Here is a 23678-nt window from a genome sequence, read left to right as displayed (position 1 = left end):
TTCTCCCTTTTCTTCTGAGCCGTGTGGCTGACAGGGTTTTAGTGCTCCAGCGAGGTGTCAGGCCTGAGTCTCTGAGGTGGGAGAGCTGAGTTCACAACATTGGACCAAGAGACCTCCCAGCCCCATGTAATGTCCATTGCCGAGAGCTCTCCCAGAGACCTCTGTCTCAACAATAAGACTCACCTCCACTCAATAGCCAGCAAGCCCCAGTGCTGGGCACCCCATGTCAAACAACTAGCAAGACAGTAACACAATTCCACACATTAGCAGAGAGGCTGCCTAAAATCATACTAAGTTCACATACACCCGAAAACACAGCACCGGATGCAGTCCTGCCCAACAGAAAGACAAGATCCAGCCTCATCCACCAGAACATAGGCACGAGTCCCCTCCACCAGGAAGCCTACAAAACACACTGAACCAACCTTAGCCACTAGGGGCAGACACCAAATACAACGGGAACTACGAACCTGCAGCCTGCGAAATGGAGACCCCAAACACAGTAAGTTAAGCAAAATGATAAGACAGAGAAAAATACAACAGATGAAGGAGCAAAGTAAAATCCCACCAGAACTAACAAATGAAGAGGAAATAGGCAGTATACCTGAAAAAAGAATTCAAAGTAATGATAGTAAAGATGATCAAAAATCTTGGAAATAGAATGGAGAAATTACAAGTAACATTTAACAAGGACCTAGAAGAACTAAAGAGCAAACAAACGATGAATGACACAATAAATGAAATAAGAAATTCTCTAGAAGGATTCAATAGCAGAATAACTGAGGCAGAAGAACGGGTAAGTGACCTGGAAGATAAAAAAGTGGAAATAACTACTGCAGAACAGAATAAAAAAAAAGAATGAAAAGAATTGAGGACAGTCTAAGAGACCTCTGGGACAATATTAAATGCACCAACATACGAATTATAGGGGTCCCAAAAGAAGAAGAGAAAAAGAAAGTTACTAAGAAAATATTTGAAGAGATTATACTTGAAACCAACCCTGATATGGGAAAGGAAATAGTCATGGAACTCCAGGAAGCGCAGAGAGTCCGATACAAGATAAATCTAAGGAGAAAAACGTCAAGACAGATATTAATCCGACTATCAAAAATTAAATACAAAGAAGCAAAATTAAAAGCAGCAAGGGAAAAGCAACAAATAACATACAAGGGAATCCCCATAAGGTTAACAGGTGATCTTTCACCAGAAACTCTGCAGGCCAGAAGGGAGAAGCAGGACACATTTAAAGTGATGAAGAGGAAAAACCTACAACAAAGATAATCTACCCAGCAAGGATCTCATTCAGATGCGATGGAGAAAATAAAACCTTTACAGACAAGCAAAAGCTAAAAGAATTCAGGATCAACAAAACCAGCCTTACAACAAATACTAAAGGAACATCTCTAGACAGGAAACAAAGAGAAGGAGAAGACTTACAAAAACAAAACCAAAACATTTTAAAAAATGGTAATGGGAACATACATATCAATAATTGCCTTAAATGTGAATGGATTAAATGCTCCAACCAAAAGACATAGACTGGATGAATGGAGAGAAAAACAAGACCCATATGTATGCTGTCTACAAGAGACCCACTTCAGACCTAGGGACACAAATACAGACTGAAAGTGAGGGGATGGAAAAAGATATTCCATGCAAAAGGAAAACAAAAGAAAGTTGGAATAGCAATTCTCATATCAGACAAAATAGACTTTAAAATAAAGACTATTACAAGAGACAAAGAAGGACGTGACATAATGATCAAGAGATCAATCCAAGAAGAAGATATAACAATTGTAAATATTTATGCACCCACATTGGAGCACCTCAATACATAAGGCACATGTTAACACCCACTAAAGGGGAAATTGACAGTAACACAATAAGAGTAGGGGAATTTAACAACCCACCTTCTCCAATGGACAGATCATCCAAAAGGAAAATAAATAAGGAAAGACGAGCTTTAAATGACACATTAAACAAGATGGACATAATTGATATTTATAGGACATTCCATCCAAAAACAACACAATACACTTTCTTCTCAAGTGCTCATGAAACATTCTCCAGGATACATCGTATCTTGGGTCACAAATCAAGCCTTGGTAAATTTAAGAAAATTGAAATCATATCAAGTATCATTTGTGACCACAACGCTATGAGACTAGATATCAATTACAGGGAAAAAAAGTGTAAAAAATACAAACACATGGAGGCTAAACAATACACTACTAAATAGCCAAGAGATCACTGAATAAATCAGAGGTGAAATCAAAAATTACCTAGAAACAAATGACAATGAAAACATGATGACCCCAAACCTGTTGGATGCAGCAAAAGCAGTTCTAAGCAGGAAGTTTATAGCAATACACTCCTACCTCAAGAAACAAGAAAAATCTCAAATAAACAACCTAACCTTGCACGTAAAGCAACTAGAGAAAGAAGAACAAAACAAAAGCCAAAGTTAGCAGAAGGGAAGAAATCATAAAAATCCGATCCAATATAAATGAAAAAGAAATGAAGGAAACGATAGCATATATCAATAAAACAAAAGCTGCTTCTTTGAGAAAATAAACAAAATTGATTACCCATTAGCCAGACTTATCGAGAAAAAATGGAAGAAGACTCAAATCAACAGTATTAGGAGACGTAGCAACCGACACAGCAGAAATACAGAGGATCATGAGAGATTAGTAAAAGCAACTATACGCCAAAAAAATGGACAACCTGGAATAAATGGAAAAATTCTTAGAAAACCACAACCTCCGGAGACTGAAACAAAAAGAAGTAGAAAATATAACAGACCAATCACAAACACTGAAATTGAAACTTTGATTCAAAATCTTCAAACAAACAAAATCCCAGGACCAGGTAGCTTCACAGGCAAATTCTATCAAACATTTAGAGAAGAGCTAACACCTATCCTTCTCAAATTCTCACAAAATATAGCATAAGGAGGAACACCCCCAAACTCATTCTATGAGACCAACATCACCCTGATACCAAAACCAGACAAAGATATCACAAAAAAAGAAAACTACAGGCCAATATCACGGATGAACATAGATGCAAAAATCCTCAACTAAATACTAGCAAAAAGAATCCAACAGCACGTTAAAAAGATCATGCACCATGATCAAGTGGTGTTTATCCCAGGAATGCAAGGATGCTTCAATATACACAAAGCGATCAATGTGATACACCATATTAACAAACTGAAGGATAAAAACCATATGATAATCTCAATAGAAGCAGAAAAACCTGTTGACAAAATTCAACACACATTGATGATAAAAACCGTCCAGAAAGTAGGCATAGAGGGAACTTACCTCAACATAATAAATGCCATATATGACAAATCCACAGCCAACATCATTCTCCATGGCGAAAAACTGAAACCATTACCACTAAGACCAGGAACAAGACAAGGTTGCTCATTCTAACCACTATTATTCAACATAGCTTTGGAAGTTTTAGCCACAGCAATCAGACAAGGAAAAGAAATAAAAGGAATCCAAATCAGAAAAGAAGTAAAACTGTCACTGTGTGCAGATGACATGATACTATACATAGAGAATCCTAAAGATGCTACCAGAAAACTACTAGAGCTAATCAATGAATCTGGTAAAGTAGCAGGATACAAAATTAAGACACAGAAATCACTTGCATTCCTATACACTAAAGAGGAAGAATCTGAAAGAGAAAGTAATGAAACACTCCCATTTACCATTGCAACAAAAAGAAGAAAATTCCTAGGAACAAACCTACCTAAGGAGACAAAAGACCTGTATGCAGAAAACCATAAGATGCTGATGAAAGAAATTAAAGATGATACACACACATGGAGAGATATACCATGTTATTGGGTCAGAAGAATCAACATTGTGAAAATGAATATACTACCCGAAGCAATCTACAGACTCAATGCAATCCCTATCAAGCTACAAATTGCGCTTTCCACAGAACTAAAACAAAAAATTTCAAAATTTGTATGAAAACACAAAAGACCCCGAATAGCCAAAGCAATTTTGAGAAAGAAAAACGGAGCTGGAGGATTCAGGCTCCCTGACTTCAGACTATACTACAAAGCTACAGTAATCAAGACGGTATGGTACTGGGACAAAAACAGAAATATAGAGCAATGGAACAGAATAGAAAGCCCAGGGATAAACCCACACAATACGGTCATCTTATCTTTGATGAAAGAGGCAAAAATATACAATGGGGAAAAGACAGCCTCTTCAATAACTAGTGCTGGGAAACCAGGACAGCTACCTGTAAAAGAATGAAATTAGAACACTCCTTAACACTGTACACAAAAATAAATGCAAAATGGATTAAACAACTAAATGTAAGGCCAGACACTATGAAACTCTTAAAGGAAAACATAGGCAGAACAATCCATGACATAAATCGCAGCAAGATCCATTTTGACCCACCTCCTAGAGGAATGGAAATTTAAAAATGTGACATAATGACACTTAAAATCTTTTGCACAACAAAGGAAACCATAAACAAGATGAAAAGACAACCCTCAGAATGGGAGAAAATATTTTCAAATGAAGCAACTCACAGAGGATTAATCTCCAAAATATACAAGCAGACCATGCAGCTTAATATCAAAAAAAAACAAACAAGCCAATCCAAAAATGGGCAGAAGACCTGAACAGACATGTCTCCACAGAAGATATACAGATTGCCAACAAACACATGAAAGGATGCTCAGAATCACTAATCATCAGAGAAATGTAAATTAAAACTACAATGGGGTATCACCTCACACAAGTCAGAATGGCCATCATCCAAAAATCTACAAGCAATAAAAGCTGGAGAGTGTGTGGAGAAATGGGAACCCTCTTGCACTGTTGGTAGGAATGTAAATTGATACAGCCACTATGGAGAACAGTATGGAGGTTCCTCAAAAAACTAAGAACAACCATACCACCAGCAATCCCACAACTGTGCATATACCCTGAAAAGACCATAATTCAAAAAGGACTCATGTACCACAATGTTCATTACAGCTTTATTTACAATAGCCAGGACATGGAAGCAACCTCAATGTCCATCAACAGATGAATGGATAAAGAAGACGTGGCACATATATACAATGGAATTTTACTCAGCCATAAAAAAAAAAAAAAAACGAAATTGAGTTATTTGTACTGAGGTGGATGGACATAGAGTCTGTCATACAGAGTGAAGTAAGTCAGAAAGAGAAAAACAAATACCGTATGCTAACACTTATATATGGACTCTAAAAAAAAAGGTTCTGAAGAACCTAGGGGCAGGACAGGAATAAAGATACAGATGTAGAGAATGGACTTCAGGACAGAGGGAGGGGGAAGTGTAAGCTGGAACGAAGTGAGAGAGTGGCATTGACATACATACACTACCAAATGTAAAATAAATAGTGAGTGGGAAGCAGCCACATAGCACAGGGAGATCAGCTCGGTGCTTTCTGACTACCTAGAAGGGTGGGATAGGGAGGGTGGGAAGGAGACGCAGGAAGGAGGGGATATGGGGATATATGTATACATATAGCTAATTCTCTTTGTTATACAGCAGAAACTAACACAACATTGTAAAGCAATTATGCTCCAATGAAGATGTTAAAGAAAACTATTAAAAATGGAAATTATTAAATAATAAAAATAAATAACTTTTAAAATTATTAAAAACGAGTGACTTCCCTGCTGTTTCAGTGGTAAAGAATCCGCCTTCCAATGCAGGGGATGCGGGTTCGATCCCTGGTCGGGAAACTAAGATCCCACATGCCACGGGACAACTAAGCCTGCATGCCACAACTACCGAGCTCGTGTGCCTCAACGAGAGAGACTGCGTGCCACGAACTACAGAGCCCATGCACCCTGGATCCCACGGCCACAACTACAGAGAGAAAAACCCACACGCCACCACTAGAGAGAAGCCCGTGCCACAATGAAAGATCCCGCATGCCTCAATGAAGATCCGAGGTACTGCAACTAATATCTCTTGCAGCCAAATAAATAAATAAATAAATATTTAAAATGAAAGTTATTAAACATTATTTACAATGCAATTGTGTGTGTGTGTGTGTGTGTGTGTGTGTGTGTACCAAGAAGGTGTATGTTGAAGTCCATTCAGTTGTAGAAAGGAACTTGTAAAATTGTTTATATTTTTAAATCTCATTTCTTTAAGGTTTCTATTTTATTGTACACAGTCAAATTCTGACCAAACGGAGTTTAAAAAAAAAATCCAGGGACTTCCCTGGTGGTGCAGTGGTTAAGAGTCCGCCTGCTGATGCAGGAGACACAGGTTCGAGCCCTGGTCTGGGAAGATCCCACATGCTGTGGAGCAACTAACCCCGTGCACCACAACTACTGAAGCCCCCATGCCTAGAGCCCGTGTTCCATAACAAGAGAAGCCACTGCAAGGAGAAGCCTGCACATCTCAACCAAGAGTAGCCCCCCACTCACCACAACTAGAGGAAGCCCGCACACAGCAAAGAAGACCCAACGCAGCCAAAAAACACTCCAGTGCATTACAATGGAACTTGGCAGAGCTAGGCAGCCAGGGGTTTGGGCATCTGATGGAGAACCAAGTCCATCTTGGCCTCATTTGGGTTGTGGTTCCACCTGGTGGTCATTTCCCACTCTAGTTTAATCATCATTGGGGACAATTCTATACACAGGCTGGCTGAAACTTCCAGGACATGGGTTGGTGCCCTGTTGTCGACTTGATCTGAGATGCTGGGCTTAGGAAACCAAGGTCCCAAGGACATAGGAACCCACCCATCTCAGCCTCTCAGCTTCCTGCTTTGCTCTCTCCACGCACTCCACTCCCCCAAATGATAAAAGGGGGAGGGGGTGAGAGGACGACAGGAAGCAATCAACAGCTGCATTATGTCCATGCATATTAGAATGCATTACTAAATATATGTGGTCAGTAAATATGCACATATTAGGGTGCATATTTTAAAAACTTCAATAATACTGTTGAAGAGAAAAAAAAAAGTTGGAATACTCCAGTGTAGAGAACAGATTGGAGGGGAAACAAGCCCAAAGGAAGAAAGGCAAGCTAGAATGCCATGTAAGTAATTTGGGCACAAGACAACGATGGTCTGAAACTAGAATGGTGATAATGGGATTTGGAGGGAGGTGGATGGGTTTGATATTTGGGAGGTAGAATTTAGTCCTTATCTTTAAGAGATACAAAATAAGTGTTTACAGATTAAAAAAAATACTATCCTCATAACTACCAAATCTTTACCTCTCACTCTACCTCTACCATATCTAAGTGTCTCCCCAGCATCTCCCCATGGACAAGACACCAGGGAATTGGCAAGTTCAAAATAGAACTCTTGATTTTCCACACAGTTTACAGCTCTCTAAGTCTCCCCTGTCTCAGTAAATGCTACCGTCATTCACCATACATCCAATCTTTGACATTATCCTATTGACTCTACCTTCAGATTATATCTAGCATTAGATCACTCTTCCCCAAATCCAAGGCTATCACTCTCACCCAAAGGTACCTTCTTGTCTTGCCTGGATTACTATAATAGCTTCCTAGACTGGACTCCTTGATTCCACTCTTATATCAGTTGAGGAGCTTTGGTTGTGCACAATAATGGCTAAAGCAAATTAAAAGTTGTTTTTTTCTTTCTCTCTCACTAGAAAGAAGATTTACCAGTCCAGGAGATTGCCAGTCCAGGGCAGGTATGAAGGCTCCATAAAGTCATGTGGGACCCAGGTAACGACCTTTCTCTTCCACCACCTGTGCACATGGATTCAAGATCCAGGGTCCCATCATGATCCAGAGTGGCCACTAGAATTCCAGCCGTCATGCCAAATTCCAGCCAGAGTTGTGTGCCTGAAGAAAATTGTAATGCAAAAGGCAAAAATAGGAGCTCTTCTTAGCTGAGTAAATTCTGCTTAAGCTGCATTCCCAGGAATCACTTCCAACACTTTTGAATGTAATATTTTGTTCCAGACAGCAAAGTGGCTGGCAAAAATTGAGGGAGGGGATAACGACTGTTGGTGTGGGCAAGTGGCAATATCTGCTATGGCCAGTAACAATCTGCTCTCCACAAAGCAGACAGTGTGACCGTCCCAAAGCCTAGATTGGCTCCTATCACTTGCTGGCATAAAATCCTACAATGGCTTCTCTTTACTCTAAGAATAAAATTCAATCCACCCTCCTTGGCCTACAAACCGTGAGTCATCAGATCCCTGACTATTTCTTGGACCTCATCTCCAACCACTCTCCCCTTTGTTCACTACAGAATCACCACATGGGATTTTGTTTTGTTTGTAAAACACACCAAACTCACTCCCTTCTCAGATACCTGGAAATTGATTCTTACTTCAGATTTTCATATGGCTGCCTCCTTCTTGTCATTTAGCACTGAGTTCAAGTGCCACATGTCCCTCAACCCCCTAAGTGTAGTGAGATAACTAGTCACTTTCCATCCCTTTGCCCAGTTGTCTGAAAGTGTGTCTTGTGTTTATGTTTTATTTTCTCTCCCTAACAGAATGTAAATTTCTGAGAGCAGGAACTTGTTCTCTCTCGCTCACCACTCTATCTCTACTTCCCAGAACAGGATGAGACACAAACATTAGGTGCTCAGCAAGTATTTGTTGAGTAAATGACTGAATACATGGATATACACAAGACGTGGTTCCCACTTGCAACAGAGAAACCATCAAAGGTAAGACTACTTACATCCTCTTAAATCTCTGATTTTAGTCCTTTCACAGAAGCCGGAATTTAGAGTGGCAAGCAGGTGCAACAGGTACTGGGGACATCCTTCTGCCAACCGATTAAAAATTTCCCTATGATATCCCAGAATGATTTTCAAGTTGGTTCACTGTGGTAGGTCATGGTGTGCAAATTTTTTCACCAAGCTCCATTTTAGAGTGTTTAGAGAGACCAAGCAGCCAGCTAGGTGGCTCCATAATCCACCTAATTGGGAGTCATATCCAGATTTCTCCCAATGTATTTTTACAGAGTCTGGGGCTTGTGAATGAAGTTTGCGCAAGGTTTCAAAGAAATGATCCAGAGTTAGCCAGATTGTCTTTAACTTGTTGAACCAATCAAACTTGAGTGAGGGCAGCCTCTTTAGCATAGTGGTCAGCCAAAACATTTCCTTTTGCCTCATGGGTTTGTTCCCTAGTATGAACTTCCAGATTAATCACATTTAAATTCTTGGGAAGGAGCAAGGCATCTGACATAAAAGTTAAAAGTGTTGTTTCCATAGCATGACAAAAATCATGGAACACCCCAAAGGCTTATCTGCTGCCATGTCTATGTTAGCCCTTTTATCCCTTGCTAGCTGACTGGCTCGAGTCAAGCCTGTAAGTTTAGCTAGTTGTGCTGACTTGACTTCAGGAAGGAGATTGGTTTCTATAAGCTCTCAGGAAGTGGTGACTGCATAACCAGCTTGAAAATATCCTGGCACTGTTTTAAGATATGACCCGCCTGCAGAGACTTCTGTGTCTGGGCCTTGGAAAAAAAGTTTCAAGGAGATCAGAGTGAGGCAGGTGAAGTTCCTGGGTTAAGATTAGACAACCATGAGGTTCCTCCTCCTCTGAAAGAGAGAGTAAGTTAGCCGGAATAAGGGTATGACACTTAAGGGACCGTGATGTGCACTGGATAGAAGCTGCAATTCATAGACAGTGATTGTGGAAGTGAAAAAACGTTGGGTGCTTTTGGTGAGGTGTGGGGTATCACTAGCTGGAGCGGTGATACTGAGATTAAATCAGAAGTTCTTCTACTAACTTTGCAGTTGTACCCATTGCCCTGAGGCAAGGGGGTTATTATTTTAATTTCTGGGCTGAGAAAGACTAATACACAATGGACCTCTTTATTTCCAGGTTTCTGAAATGTGGCTGGAGTCCAAAGTCACAGGAGTCTGAAGCATTGCTCCTGTCCTGAACCCTAAGAGACTCTCCCTGGAAGGTAAATGATTAACTTTCCACCTGATCTGTCCTCTAAAATTCTCTGAAGCTTTGTAAGCATCATAAAACAAAACACTGCCATGTGGCCAGTGCTTTCCCTGTGCCAGCCATGATACATACAATAACCTATTTATTCCTCACGTGGACACTCTAGAAGGCACTGTTTGCCTATTTTAGAGAAGAGTGGGCTCGGAGGGCCTGAAGAATTTGTCTGAGGTCACACAACTGGTGAGCAAGTAGGGCCTCTGAGCTCTGAACCCGGCCTGAACTGTTCTTAAGTGCTCTGTGCCATCTGTTACTTGCTATACAGTGTCCGTGGCTCGCAACCACTTCATGGTGGTGCCTCCTGCTCCTGAATGCTGTTGTTAACCTCCTTCATTGAGTCCACTAAAGAAGGGAAGAAATGTTGAATATGGTACCTTAAAAATATTTTTTTATTTTGTAAAAATGAAATAGAATTTAAACATAATTTAATTTTGAAGCAACCTAAATGTCCATCAGGAATGGATAAAGAAGATGGGGTACATATATACAATGGAATATTACTCAGCCATAAAAAGAACGAAATAGTGCCATTTGCAGAGACGTGGATAGAGCTAGAGGCTGTCATACAGAGTGAAGTAAGTCAGAAAGAGAAAAACAAATATCGTATATTATCGCTTATATGTGGAATCTAGAAAAATGGTACAGATGAACTCATTTGCAAAGCAGAAATAGAGACACAGATGTAGAGAATAAACTTATGGATACCAAGGGGGGAAGGAGAGGTGGGATGAACTGGGAGATTGGGATTGACATATATACACTACTGTGTATAAAATAGATAACTAATGAGAACCTACTGTATAGCACAGGGAACTCTACTCAGTGCTCAGTGGTGACCTAAATGGGAAAGAAATCTAAAAAAAAAGAGGGGATATATGTATACGTAAAACTGATTCACTTTGCTGTACAGCAGAAACTAACACAACATTGCAAAGCAACTCTACTGCAATAAAATTAAAAGAAAAATAAGTAAAGTGTGGTATTTTCCCCCTTCATCCCCAACCCCCACTCTTTCCCAAGTAACCAATGTTAACAACTTAGTGTATATCCTTCTCCAGGCTCATATAATTATAAGCATACACATACACACACGTATATGCAGTCCATAATCCAATTTCATCAATTGTCCAAATAATGTCCTTTATAGTTAATCTTTCCTAGTTCAAGGTCCAGGCCAGGTTCATACCGAGCACTTACTGCTTCAGTACGGAACAGTTCTACCTCCTTTCCTTTAGTTTCTTGCTCTTGACGTTTTAGAAGAGTTTAGGCCACTTATTTTGTGCAACGTCACTCCATTTGGGTTTGGCTGGTGTTTCTTCACAATAAAATCCACGATGGGACTCTCATCAGGTTTCAGCTGAAACTGCAAGATACCTGCCTGGGTCACACCTGCTGCTGCTTCTGGGCCTGCAGTTCCTCACAGAATTTCGAAGAAGCATGTGCATACTGCTTGCAGCTGCAGGTGCTGGATACAGGTGGAATGTGCCTCCAGCCCAAGGCTAACCCAACACCCCAAAATACAGACACTTATTAATTGAGAAGCAAGCACTCAGTTTTAAAGAAGCAAAACTTATGAAGTACAAAGGCTCCAAAATTATTTTGTGGATTACTTGTAAAATATGCAACAGAACAGTAACGAGTAAAATAATGGGAAAAGTGGAAGCTTCCTATAGGTGATGAGAAACAATTCCACCACTCCTCAGATTTAACCCTTGCAGGAAGACACAGGAGACTAAAGCTCTGAGTTCTGCAAGTCTGTTTGCAATGGCAAGAGCCCAGCCTGGTTTTCAAAACACCTACATCTGGACACTCAACACCCATTTGCTCCTCAAAGGATGTGAGCAAAACAAAGATACACTTCTCTTAACTAAAAATGCTGCTTAGTCAGAAAGAATTCCAAAAGAATCCAAAGTGGATTTCAGACATTTCTTGTCTCCTCTGTAAAGAATGGATTTTGAGAAATGTCTCATGCTATTTCTGAACTAAAGCTAGTCAGTAAAATGACTTGTTTGACCTTTATTTATTTTCTGAATACATGGAAACCAAATCCAAGAACAAACTTTTCTTGGCATCCTTGGCATTTGTGGGAAATAAAAACCTCGTTGGAATGAATAACTGAAACCTACCCACCTCAGGGGTTGGTTGCCAGATCAAAAAAATATGTGAAAGTGCTGGTCAATAGTAAATTCATAAGCAGGTATTACTGCTATTCTTATTATTTTTCCTTTTCACTATTTACATCATTTTCTTTCAAAAGGAAATTGAGACCTTTATAAGTGTGTCTACTCACTTGGAAGGATTTCTTCGGGGGGTCAATAGCCTGATTGCTAATTCAGAAAACCAGTGTGTCCTTATTCTCCTACAAACATCTGCATAACTATACACTAGCGAAATCTGAAGATTATCCCTATTTGGGGTGTAAAAATATCCAGGATAGTCTTAATTATAGATGATCTAATAAGATACAGAGTGCAAATATATTTTCAAGAAATTTTCATTTTTATTACTTGCTGGTGTTCCTGTAGTAATATTTCACCCTAGGAGACAGTTTAATTTATTTTAGTACAGACTTATTTCTGGGTTTAAAATTATTTCAAAATGTTAACTTTTACTTTAGCTACCTTACATCTTTTCAGGAACAACACAGGTATGGGGTTTTTTGTTGTTGTTGTTTTGTTTTGTTTTTAATAAGCTAGGGTTGTTTTCCACCTTTCTATTTAGCTCATTTAGATATGTTGAAAAAAAATCGGGTTATGCATTTTTGGTGGGAGTATCAGTGAGGTGATGTGTCTTTCTCAGCATCAGGTCAAAAGGTACATGATGCTGGTTTGTCCCAATATTCATGATGTTCATTTTGATTACTAGGGTAAGGTGGTTCCACCAGGTTTGTCCAATATAAAGTTTTTATTGTCCTTTGTAATTAATAAATACAAAGACTGCAAATATCTTGTTCTTCATCAAACTCTCACCTACTAATTTTAGTATCAATTGATTTCTTAATTCTATTTTCTTTCCTTCTTTCTTCTTTCCTTCCTTCCTTGTTTCCCTCCTTCCTTCCTTTCCTCCTTCCTTCCTTCCTTCCTTCTTTCCTTCCTTCCTTTTTCTTTCTCTCTCTCCCTCTCTCTCTCTCTTTCTCACCTACCACTTTTCTTGGCATATTATGGTGAGAAAGGCCTTTCTTTTCCTCCCCGTTTATTTATCTGTTCACTGGTTTATTTATATCAATATGGTCTCATACATACTTTTATTATTCAATGGGATATAATATATTGTTTAGTTATAAACACTAACTATAACTATAATCTATGAATAGTTATTTTGACATTCAAATTGTTCCAGGTTTGGCTAGCCTGAGCCCCTTCATCATAACTGCTGTGTAATTTGACATGACCCAGTCATTCCCTGAGCATTTGCTTCCCTAACTGACTCAATCAGATGATCCAGGCTCCCCCTGTACTTTTCCTGTCCCAGCCCTGCAATCTGTCATTTCTCCAAGGGGTCTTAGTTCCTTTTAGTGGAAAACACATGTGTGTTTGCATATCTCTGTCTATTTCTATCTCTATTAAAACATAGACACGGATATTTATTTTTCTCAAGGTTAAAAACCATGTTTTCAAACTGATACATGCACTTCCAGTCAAAAACTACAGGCTGTATGTAATGCATGCTTCTCACTTTCTGTATTTGTAGCTCCTTCTTCCCATTATTCTCAATGTATTTATTTTTTTCTTCAAGTCTTCAATACAAAAAATGGGTTTGGAACTGCTAACCTGTGCCACAATGAAAAGCAAACCAGCAAACTAGAGTTAAATACTTATTTACAGTTCTTTTTTTTTTATTCTAGGAAAAAAAAGAGAGCGCACATACTTGCATGTTCCCAGTGTTGGGGGGAAAGCAACAACTATGTCATCATTAAGTATGATGTTAACTTTAGGATTTTTATACATGCCTTTATCAGATTGAGGAGGTTTCCCTCTACTTCTGGTTTGCTGAGAGTTCTTATATATATGGATGTTGAATTTTGTAAGATGTTCTTTCTGCACCTATTGAGATGATTCCTTTTCTCCTTTAGTCTGTTGATATGATGTATTACATTGATTGATAGTTGAATGCTAAAATTTACATTTCTGAGATAATCCTCATTTGGTCAAAATGCATTGTCCTTTTCATATATTGTTGGACTTGGATTACTAACATTTTGTGAAAAAACTTACATCTATGTTAATGAGGGTTATTGGTTACTGATTTTTTTTTTTTTTTTTTTTTTTTGGCAGTGGGTGGGTATGTCTCTGGTAGGTTTTGGTTTCAGGATCCTCCTGACCTCATAGAAACAAGATGGAAATTGTCTCTTCATCTGTTTTTTGAGAAGGTTTTGTAAGGTTGGTATTGTTTATTTAATAAACGTTTGATAGAATTCACCAGCTAATTATTTGTTTCTGGAGTTCTATTTGAGGAAAAGATTATGATATCAAACTCTATGTCTTCAAAAGATATAGGACTACTCTTATTTTTTAGTTCATCTTATGCCAGTTTGTGTAAGTTATGTTTTTCAAGAAATTTTTCTATTTTATTTAAGTTATTGGATATATTGTCATAAATTTGTTCATAATATTCTGTCATTATTCATGTAACATCCATAAGATCATTTATTGTAGATACTGGCAATTTTCATAATCAGTCTTGCTAGGGATTTATCAATATTTTAAATTTTTTTTCAGAAAACCAAATGTTTGCCTTGTTAATTTAAGCTATTTTCTATTTTCCTTTTCATTTATATCTGTTCTTACCTTTATAATCACCTTACATCTATTTACTTTGGGTTTAATTTTCTCATCTTCTTCTAGATTCTTAAGGTAGAACCTTAGGTTGATTGTAAACAATTTTCTTTTCTAATCTAAATATTTAAAACCATATATTTCCCTCCAAGAACCTCCTTAGCTACATCTCACAAAATTTGATGTGTTGTATCATTATGAGCATAAGTCAATGTACGTTCTAATCGTCCTTGTGATTTCTTCTTTTATCCATGGTTTATTTAGAACTGAGTAGTTAAATTTCTAAATATCTTACAGTTACTGACTCCTAGTTTAATAATTTTGTGATCAGAGAATGGACTCTGTAAGATGTCAATCCTTCTAAATTTATCGAAACTTTTTAAATTTTCAAGCATATGGTTGACCTGTTAGGCTTCCAGGTACACTTGGAAAGAATGTGTTTCTGCCATTCTTATGTGTGGTGTTATTTATTTTTATTATTATTTTTTTCCCCAAGTACAAGTAATTTTATTTTATTTTTTTAACATCTTTATTGGAGTATAATTGGTTTACAATGGTGTGTTAGTTTCTGCTTTATAACAGAGTGAATCAGCTATACATATACTGTGTGGTGTTCTTTAAATGTCAACTAGTTCAAGGTGGCTGATAATTTTGCCACGTCTTTTATACCCTTACTATTTTCTCTGGTTGTTCTGTCAGTTACTGGGAGATAGGTGTTAAAATCTCCAGCTATGATTATGGATTTGTCTATTTCCCCTGCAGTTGTCAGATTTTGCTTCATGTTTTTGAAACCTTGTTATTAGGAGCATATACATTTATAATTGTTTAACTGTTATATATTCCCAAATGAACTGGCCATTTTGCTGTTATAAATGTCCTTCTTTTCTCTGGCTATACTCCTTGTCTTGAAGTCAATTTTTCACACTATTACTTTGCTGGCTCAGTTTTGTTATGTGTACTGTTTGCATGGTACATATTTTTCCATTACATATTTGACTTTCAACCCCTCTGAAATTTTACACAAAGTAATTATTTAATTAAAAAAATGTTTTTAACACGTTTATTGGAGTATGATTGTTTTACAATGGTGTGTTAGTTTCTGTTTTTTAACAAAGTGAATCAGCTATACATATACATATATCCCCATGTCTCCTTCCTCTTGCATCTCCCTCCCACCCTCCCTATCCCACCCCTGTATGTGGACACAAAGCACTGAGCTGATCTCCCTGTGCTATGTGGCTGCTTCCTATCAGCTATCTATTTTACATTTGGTAAAGTATATATATCCATGCCATTTTCGCACTTCATCCCAGCTTACCCTCCCACTGCCCGTGTCCTCAAGTCCATTCTCTATGTCTGAGTCTTTATTCTTGTTCTGCCCCTAGGTTCTTCAGAACCGTTTTTTTTTTTTTTTCTTAGATTCCATATATATGAGTTAGCAAACTGTATTTGTTTTTCTCTTTCCGACTAACTTCACTCTGCATGACAGACTCTAGGTCCATCCACCTACTAAAAATAAGTCAATTTCGTTTCTTTTTATGGCTGAGTAATATTCCATTGTATATATGTGCCACATCTTCTTTATCCATTCATCTGTCGATGAACACCTAGCTTGCTTCCGTGTTCTGGCTATTGTAAATAAAGCTGTAATGAACCTTCTGGCACGTGACTCTTTTTGACTTATGGTTTTCTCAGGGTGTATGACCAGTAGTGGGATTGCTGGTTCATATGGTAGTTCTATTTTTAGCTTTTTGAGGAAGCTCCATACTGTTCTCTATATGGACTGTATCAATTTACGTTCCCACCAACAGTGCAAGAGGGTTCCCTTTTCTCCACATGCTCTCCAGCATTTATTGTTTGTAGATTTTTTGATGATGGCCATTCTGACAGTTGTGAGGTGATACCACATTGTAGTTTTGATTTGCATTTCTCTAATCATTAGGGACGTTGAGCATCCTTTCATGTGTTGTTGACAATTTGTACATCTTTTTGGAGAAATGTCTGTTTAGGTCTTCTGCCCACTTTTGAATTGGGTTGTTTGTTTATTTGACATTCAGCTGCATGAGCTGCTTGTAAATTTTGGAGATTAATCCTTTGACAGTTGTGTCATTTGCAGATATTTTTCTCCCACTCTAAGGGTTGTCTTTTCGTCTAGTTTGTAGTTTCCTTTGCTGTGCAAAACCTTTTACGTTTCATTAGGCCCCATTTGTTTATTTTTGTTTTTATTTCCATTTCTGTAGGAGGTGGGTCATAAAGGATCTTGCTGTGTTTTACGTCATAGATGGTTCTTCCTGTGTTTTCCTCTAAGAGTTTGCTCTGCCTTACATTTAGGTGTTTAATCCATTTTGAGTTTATTTTTGTGTATGGTGTTAGGGAGTGTTCTAAATTCATTCTTTTACATGTAGCTGTCCAGTTGTCCAAGCCCCACTTACTGAAGAGGCTCTCTTTTCTCCATTGTATATTCTTGCATCCTTTATCAAAGATAAGTTTACCATGTGTGTTGGGTTTATCTCTGGGCTTTCTATCCTGTTCCATTGATCACTATTTCTGTTTTTGTGCCAGCACCATACTGCCTTGATTACTGTAGCTTTGTAGTATAGTCTGAAATACGGGAGCCTGATTCCTCCAGCTCCATTTTTCTTTCTCAAGATTGCTTTGGCTATTTGGGTCTTTTGTGTTTCCATACAAATTGTGAAATTTTTTGTTCTAGTTCTATGAAAAATGCCACTGTTTGTTTGACAGGTATTGCATTGCATCTGTAGATTGCTTTGGGTAGTATAGTCATTTTCACAATGTTGATTCTTCAAATCCAAGAACGTGAAGTATAACTCTCCATTTGTTTGTATCATCTTTAATTTCTTTCATCAGTGTCTTATAGTTTTCTACATACAGGTCTTTGGTCTCCTTAGGTAGGTTTTTTCCTAGGTATTTTATTCTTTTTGTTGCAGTGGTAAATGGGAGTGTTTCCTTAATATCTGTTTCATTTTTTTCATCACTAATGTATAGGAATGCAAGAGATTTCTGTGCATTAATTTTGTATCCTACTACCTTACCATATCCATTGATTAGCTTTAGTAGTTTTCTGGTGGCATCTTTAGGATTTTCTATGTATAGTATCATGTCATCTGCAAACAGTGACAGTTTTACGTCTTCTTTTCCAATTCAGATTCCTTTTATTTCTTTTTATTCTCTGATTGCTGTGACTAAAACTTCCAAAAAATATGTTGAATAAACGTCTTGAGAGTGGACAACCTTGTCTTGCTCCTGATCTTAGAGGAAATGGTTTCAGTTTTTCACCATTGAAAGATGTTGGCTGTGAGTTTGTCATATATGGCCTTAATTACATTGAGGTAAGTTCCCTCTATGCATACTTTCTGGAGGGTTTCTACATAAATGTGTGTTGAATTTTGTTGAAACCTTTTCCTGCATCTATTGAGATGATCATATGGTTTTTCTCCTTCCATTTGTTAATATGGCTTATCACATTGATTCATTTGTGTATATTGAAGAATCCTTGCATTCCTCGGATAAACCCCACTTGAACATGTTGTATGATCCTTTTAATGTGCTGTTGGATTTTGTGTGCTAGTATTTTGTCAAGGATTTTTGCATCTATGTTCATCAGTGATATTGGCCTGTAGTTTTCTTTCTTTGTGACATCTTTGTCTGGTTTTAGTTTCAGAGTGATGTTGGCCTCGTAGAATGAGCTTGGGAGTGTCCCTCCCTCTGATATATTTTGGAAGAGTTTGAGAAGGATAGGTGCTAGCTCTTCTCTAAACGTTTGATAGAATTTGCCTGTGAAGCCATCTGGTCCTGGGCTTTTGTTTGTTGGAAGATTTTTAATCACAGTCTCCAATATCAGGGCTTCTCTTTGGTCTGTTTTATTTTCTAATTCTTCCTGCTTCAGTCTCAGAAGGTTGTGCTTTTCTAAGAATTTGTCCATTTCTTCCACGTTGTGCTTTTTATTGGCATAGAGTTGCTTGTAGTAGACTCTCGTGATCCTTAGTATCTCTGCCGTGTCAGCTCTTATTTCTCCTTTTTCCTTTCTAATTCTATTGATTTGAGTCTTCTCCATTTTTTCTTCATGAGTCTGGCTAATGCTTTATCAATATTTTTTTTATCTACTCAAAGAACCATTTGTTAGTTTTGTTGATCTTTGCTATTGTTTCCCTCACTTCTTTTTCATTTATTTCTGATCTGATCTTTATGATTTCTTTCTTTCTGCTAACTTTTGGGTTTTTTTTGTTCTTCTCTCACTAATTGCTTTAGGAGTAACGTTTGGTTGTTTATTTGAGACGTTTCTTGTTCCTTGAGGTAGGATTGTATTGCTATAAACTTCCTTCTTAGAACTGCTTTTGCTTCAACCCATAGGTTTTGGGTCGTCGTGTTTTATTGTCATTTGTTTCTAGGTATTTATTGATTTCCTCTTTGATTTCTTCAGTCATCTCTTGGTTATTTAGTAGTCTATTGTTTAGCCTCCATGTGTCTGCATTTTTTATAGATTTTTTCCCTGTAATTGATATCTAGTCTCATAGCATCGTGGTAGGAAAAGATACTTGATATGATTTCAATTTTGTTAAATTTACCAAGGCTTGATTTGTGACCCAGTATATGATGTATCCTGGGGAATATTCCATGAGCACTTGAGAAGAAAGTGTATTCTGTTGTTTTTGGATGGAATGACCTATAAATATCAATTAAGTCCACCTTATTTAATGTATCATTTAAAGCTTATATTTCCTTATTTATTTTGATTTTGAGTGATCTGTTCATTGGTGAAAGTGGGGCATTAAAGTCCCCTACTATGATTGTGTTGCTGTCGATTTTCCCTTTTATGGCTGTTAGCATTTGCCTTATGTATTGAGGTGCTCCTATGTTGGGCGCATACATATTTACAATTGTTCTATCTTCTTCGTGGATTGATCCCATGATCATTAGGTAGTGTTCTTCTTTGTCTCTTGTAATACTCTTTATTTTAAAGCCTAATTTGACTGATATGAGAATTGCTACTGCAGCTTTCTTTTGATTTCCATTTGCATGGAATATCTTTTTCCATCCCCTCACTTTTAGTCTGTATTTGTGTCCCTAGGTCTGAAGTGGGTCTCTTGTAGAGAACATATATATGGGTCTTGCTTTTTTATCCATTCAGCCATTCTAGGTTTTTTGGTTGGAGAATTTAATCCATTTACATTTAACGTACTTATCAATATGTATGTTTCTATTACCATTTTCTTAATTGTTTTGGGTTTCTTATTGTAGGTCTTTTCCTCCCCTTGTGTTTCCTGCCTGGAGAAGTTCCTTTAGCATTTGTTGTAATGCTGGCTTGGTGGTGCTGAATTCTCTCAGCTTATGCTTGTGTGTAAAGTTTTAAATTCTCTGCTGAATCTGAGTGAGATCCATGCTGGGTAGACTAATCTTGGTTGTGGTTTCTTTCCTTTCATCACTTTAAATATGTCCTGCCACTCCCTTCTGGCTTGCAGAGTTTCTGCTGAAAGATCAGCTGTTAACCTTGTGGGGATTCCCTTGTATGTTATTTGTTGTTTTTCCCTGGCTGCTTTTAATATTTTTTCTGTGTATTTAATTTTTGATAGTTTGATAAACATGTGTCTTGGCATGTTTCTCCTTGGATTTATCCTGTATAGGGCTCTTTGTGCTTCCTGGAGTTGCATGACTATTTCCTTTCCCATATTAAGGAAGTTTTCAACTATAACCTCTTCAAATATTTTCTCAGTCCCTTTCTTTTCCTCTTCTTCTTCTGGGACCCCTATAATTCGAATAGTGGTATGTTCAATGTTGTCCTGGAGGTGTCTGAGTCTGTCCTCAATTCTTTTCATTCTTTTTTCTTTATTCTGCTCTGCGGTAGTTATTTCCACTATTTTATCTTCCAGGTCACTTATCCGTTCTTTTGCCTCAATTATTCTGCTATTGATTTCTTCTAGAGAATTTTTAATTTCATTTATTGTGTTGTTCATCATTGTTTGTTTTCTCTTTAGTTCTTCTAGGTCCTTGTTAAACGTTTGTTGTATTGTCTCCATCCTATTTCCAAGATTTTGCTTCATCTTTGCTATCATTACTCTGAATTCTTTTTCAGTTAGACTGCCTATTTCCTCTTCATTTCTTTGGTTTGGTAGGCTTTTACCTTGCTGCTTCATCTTCTGTGTGCTTCTCTGTCTTCACATTTTGCTTAACTTACTGTGTTTGGGGTCTCCTTTTTGCAGACTTCAGGTTCATAGTTCCCGTTGTTTTTGATGTCTGCCCTCAGTGGCTAAGGTTGATTCAGTTGCTTGTGTAGGCTTCCTGGTGGCGGGGACTGGTGCCTGTGTTCTGGTGGATGAGGCTGGATCTTGTCCTTTTGGAGGGCAGGACCATGTCCGGTGGTGTGTTTTGGAGTGTCTATGACCGTATTATGATTTTAGGCAGCCTCTCTGCTAATGAGTGGGTTTGTGTTCCTGTCTTGCTAGTTGTTTGGCATAGGGTGTCTGGAACTGTAGCTTGCTGGTCTTTGAGTGAAACTGGGTCATATAATTGAGATGGAGATCTCTGGGAGAACTTCCGCAGTTTGATAGTATGTGGAGCCGGGAAGCCTCTGGTGGACCAATGTCCTGAACTTGGCTCTCCCACCTCAGATGCACAGGCCTGACACGTGGCCAGAGCACCAAGACCCTGTCAGCCACACGGGTGGAATCAGTGGTGGCAGAAGCTCAGCAGGTCCTGGCTTGCGGTAGTTGGGTCTCCATCTCCACATTCCCCAATTGCTCCAGCTGCATGCTCCTCCGCGGTGATTGATGATGTCGTCCCTGGCATGGAGATTGGACCTCTGTGGCTGTGACTACTGCACGGGCTGGGGGTGTGGGAGGGACGGGGCAGGGCAGGAATCTGGGTCACTAGGAGCAGAGCAAGCTGAGATGGACCCTAGTGGGCCAACAGCAAGGAGGCCACAGAGAGCAGCCCGGGTATGGTGTGTGGATGTTTCCCTGCTTTCCTGTGCCTAGGGACCTCTCCTGCCAAAGGTTATTATTTTAAACAGCATGTATTGAATACTTAAGGTTGCTTTTTTACCTAGTCTCACAATCTCTGTTTTTAATTGGAGTGTTCAGTGCATTTATATTTAATGTAATCACTGATATGATTTTATTTAGGTCTCCCATTTTTATTTGGTTTCTAGTTCTCTGATCTGATATTTTGATTCTTTGTTACTCCTTTCCTACTTTCTTTGTGTTTTATCAAAAACATATTAATATTCCAGGCTTCCCTCTTGGTACAGTGGTGAAGAATCTGCCTGCAAATACAGGGGACACGGGTTAGAGCCCTTGTCTGGGAAGATCCCACATGCCACAAGGCAACTAAGCCTGTGCACAACAACTACTGAGCCTGTACTTTAGAGCCTGTGACCCACAACTACTGAGCCCACAAGCCACAACTACTGAAGCCCACATGCCTAGGGCCTGTGCTCCACAACAAGAGAAACCACCACAGTGAGAAGCCCGTGCACTGCAAAGAAGAGTAGCCCCCACTCAGCACAACTAGAGAAAGAATGCATGCAACAATGAAGACCCAAAACAGCCAAAAATTAAATAAATAAATTTTGAAAAATATTTAATATTCCATTTTAACTCATCAATGGGTTTTTCACTTACCCTCTTTGCCTTATTTTTTTAGTAGTTTCTTTAGGGATTAAAATATACATATTTGTCATAGTCTTTAAGTAAATGTTGATGATGATGAAAAACCACCATTGAAACAATACCAATGCTGTTGAGGAAGTGAAACAATGGAATTCTCATGTACTGCCTCCATCTAAGCTTTTCATAGTATTAGGAAGAAGACAGCTACAAGAGCATTCACTGAAGCCTCCTTGATGTTGTTTTTTAAATAGTAAAAATAATTAAAACTTGAAACAGCCCATATGTCCATTAGTAGGGGACTAGATAAATAAATTGTGAGCTATTTATTCAACAGAATATTATACAGAGTGAAATGGAATAATTAGAACTATAAGAATAAACATAGGGATAACAGGTTCAAGATGGCGGAGTAGAAGGATGTGCCCTCGCTCCCTCCTTCAAGAGTACCAGAATTACAGCTAACTGCTGAACAATCATCGACAGGAAGACACTGGAATTTACCAAAAAAGATACCCCACATCCAAAGACAAAGGAGAAACCACAATGAGATGGTAGGAGGGGCACAATCAGAATAAAATCAAATCCCATAACTCCTAGTGGGTGACTCACAAACTGGAGAACACTTAGACCATAGAAGTCCACCCACTGGAGTGAAGGCTCGGAGCCCCACATCAGGCTTCCCAACCTGGGGGTCTGGCAATGGGAGGAAGAATTCCTAGAGAATCAGACTTTGAAGGCTAGCAGCATTTGATTGCAGGCCTGTGACAGGACTAGGGGAAACAGAGACTCCACTCTTGGAGGGCACACACAAAGTAGTGTGCGCATCAGGACCCAAGGGAAGGAGCAGTGACCCCATAGAAGACTGAACCAGACCTAGCTATTAGGGTTGGAGGGTCACCTGCAGAGGCGGGGTTGGCTGTGTCTCACCGTGAGGACAAGGACACTGGCAACATAAGTTCTGGGAAGTACTCCTTGACGTGAGCCCAACAAGAGTACACTATTACCCCAACCAAAGAGCCCTGGTAGGCTCCAGTGTTGGGTCACCTCAGGCCAAACAACCAACAGGGAGGGAACCCAGACCCACCCATCAGCACACAAGTGGATTAAAGTTTTACTGAACTCTGCCCACCAGAGCAACAGCCAGCTCTACCCACCAACAGTCCCTCCCATCAGGAAATTTGCAAACCTCTTAGATAGCCTCATCCAGCAGAGGGAAGACAGAAGCAAGAAGAACTACATTCCTGCAGCCAGTGCAACAGAAACCACATTCACAGAAAGATAGACAAGATGAA

Source organism: Balaenoptera borealis (assembly GCF_965194805.1).
Source record: "Balaenoptera borealis genome assembly, chromosome: X".
NCBI classification, from domain to species: domain Eukaryota; kingdom Metazoa; phylum Chordata; class Mammalia; order Artiodactyla; family Balaenopteridae; genus Balaenoptera; species Balaenoptera borealis.
This window is presented reverse-complemented; position numbering follows the sequence as displayed.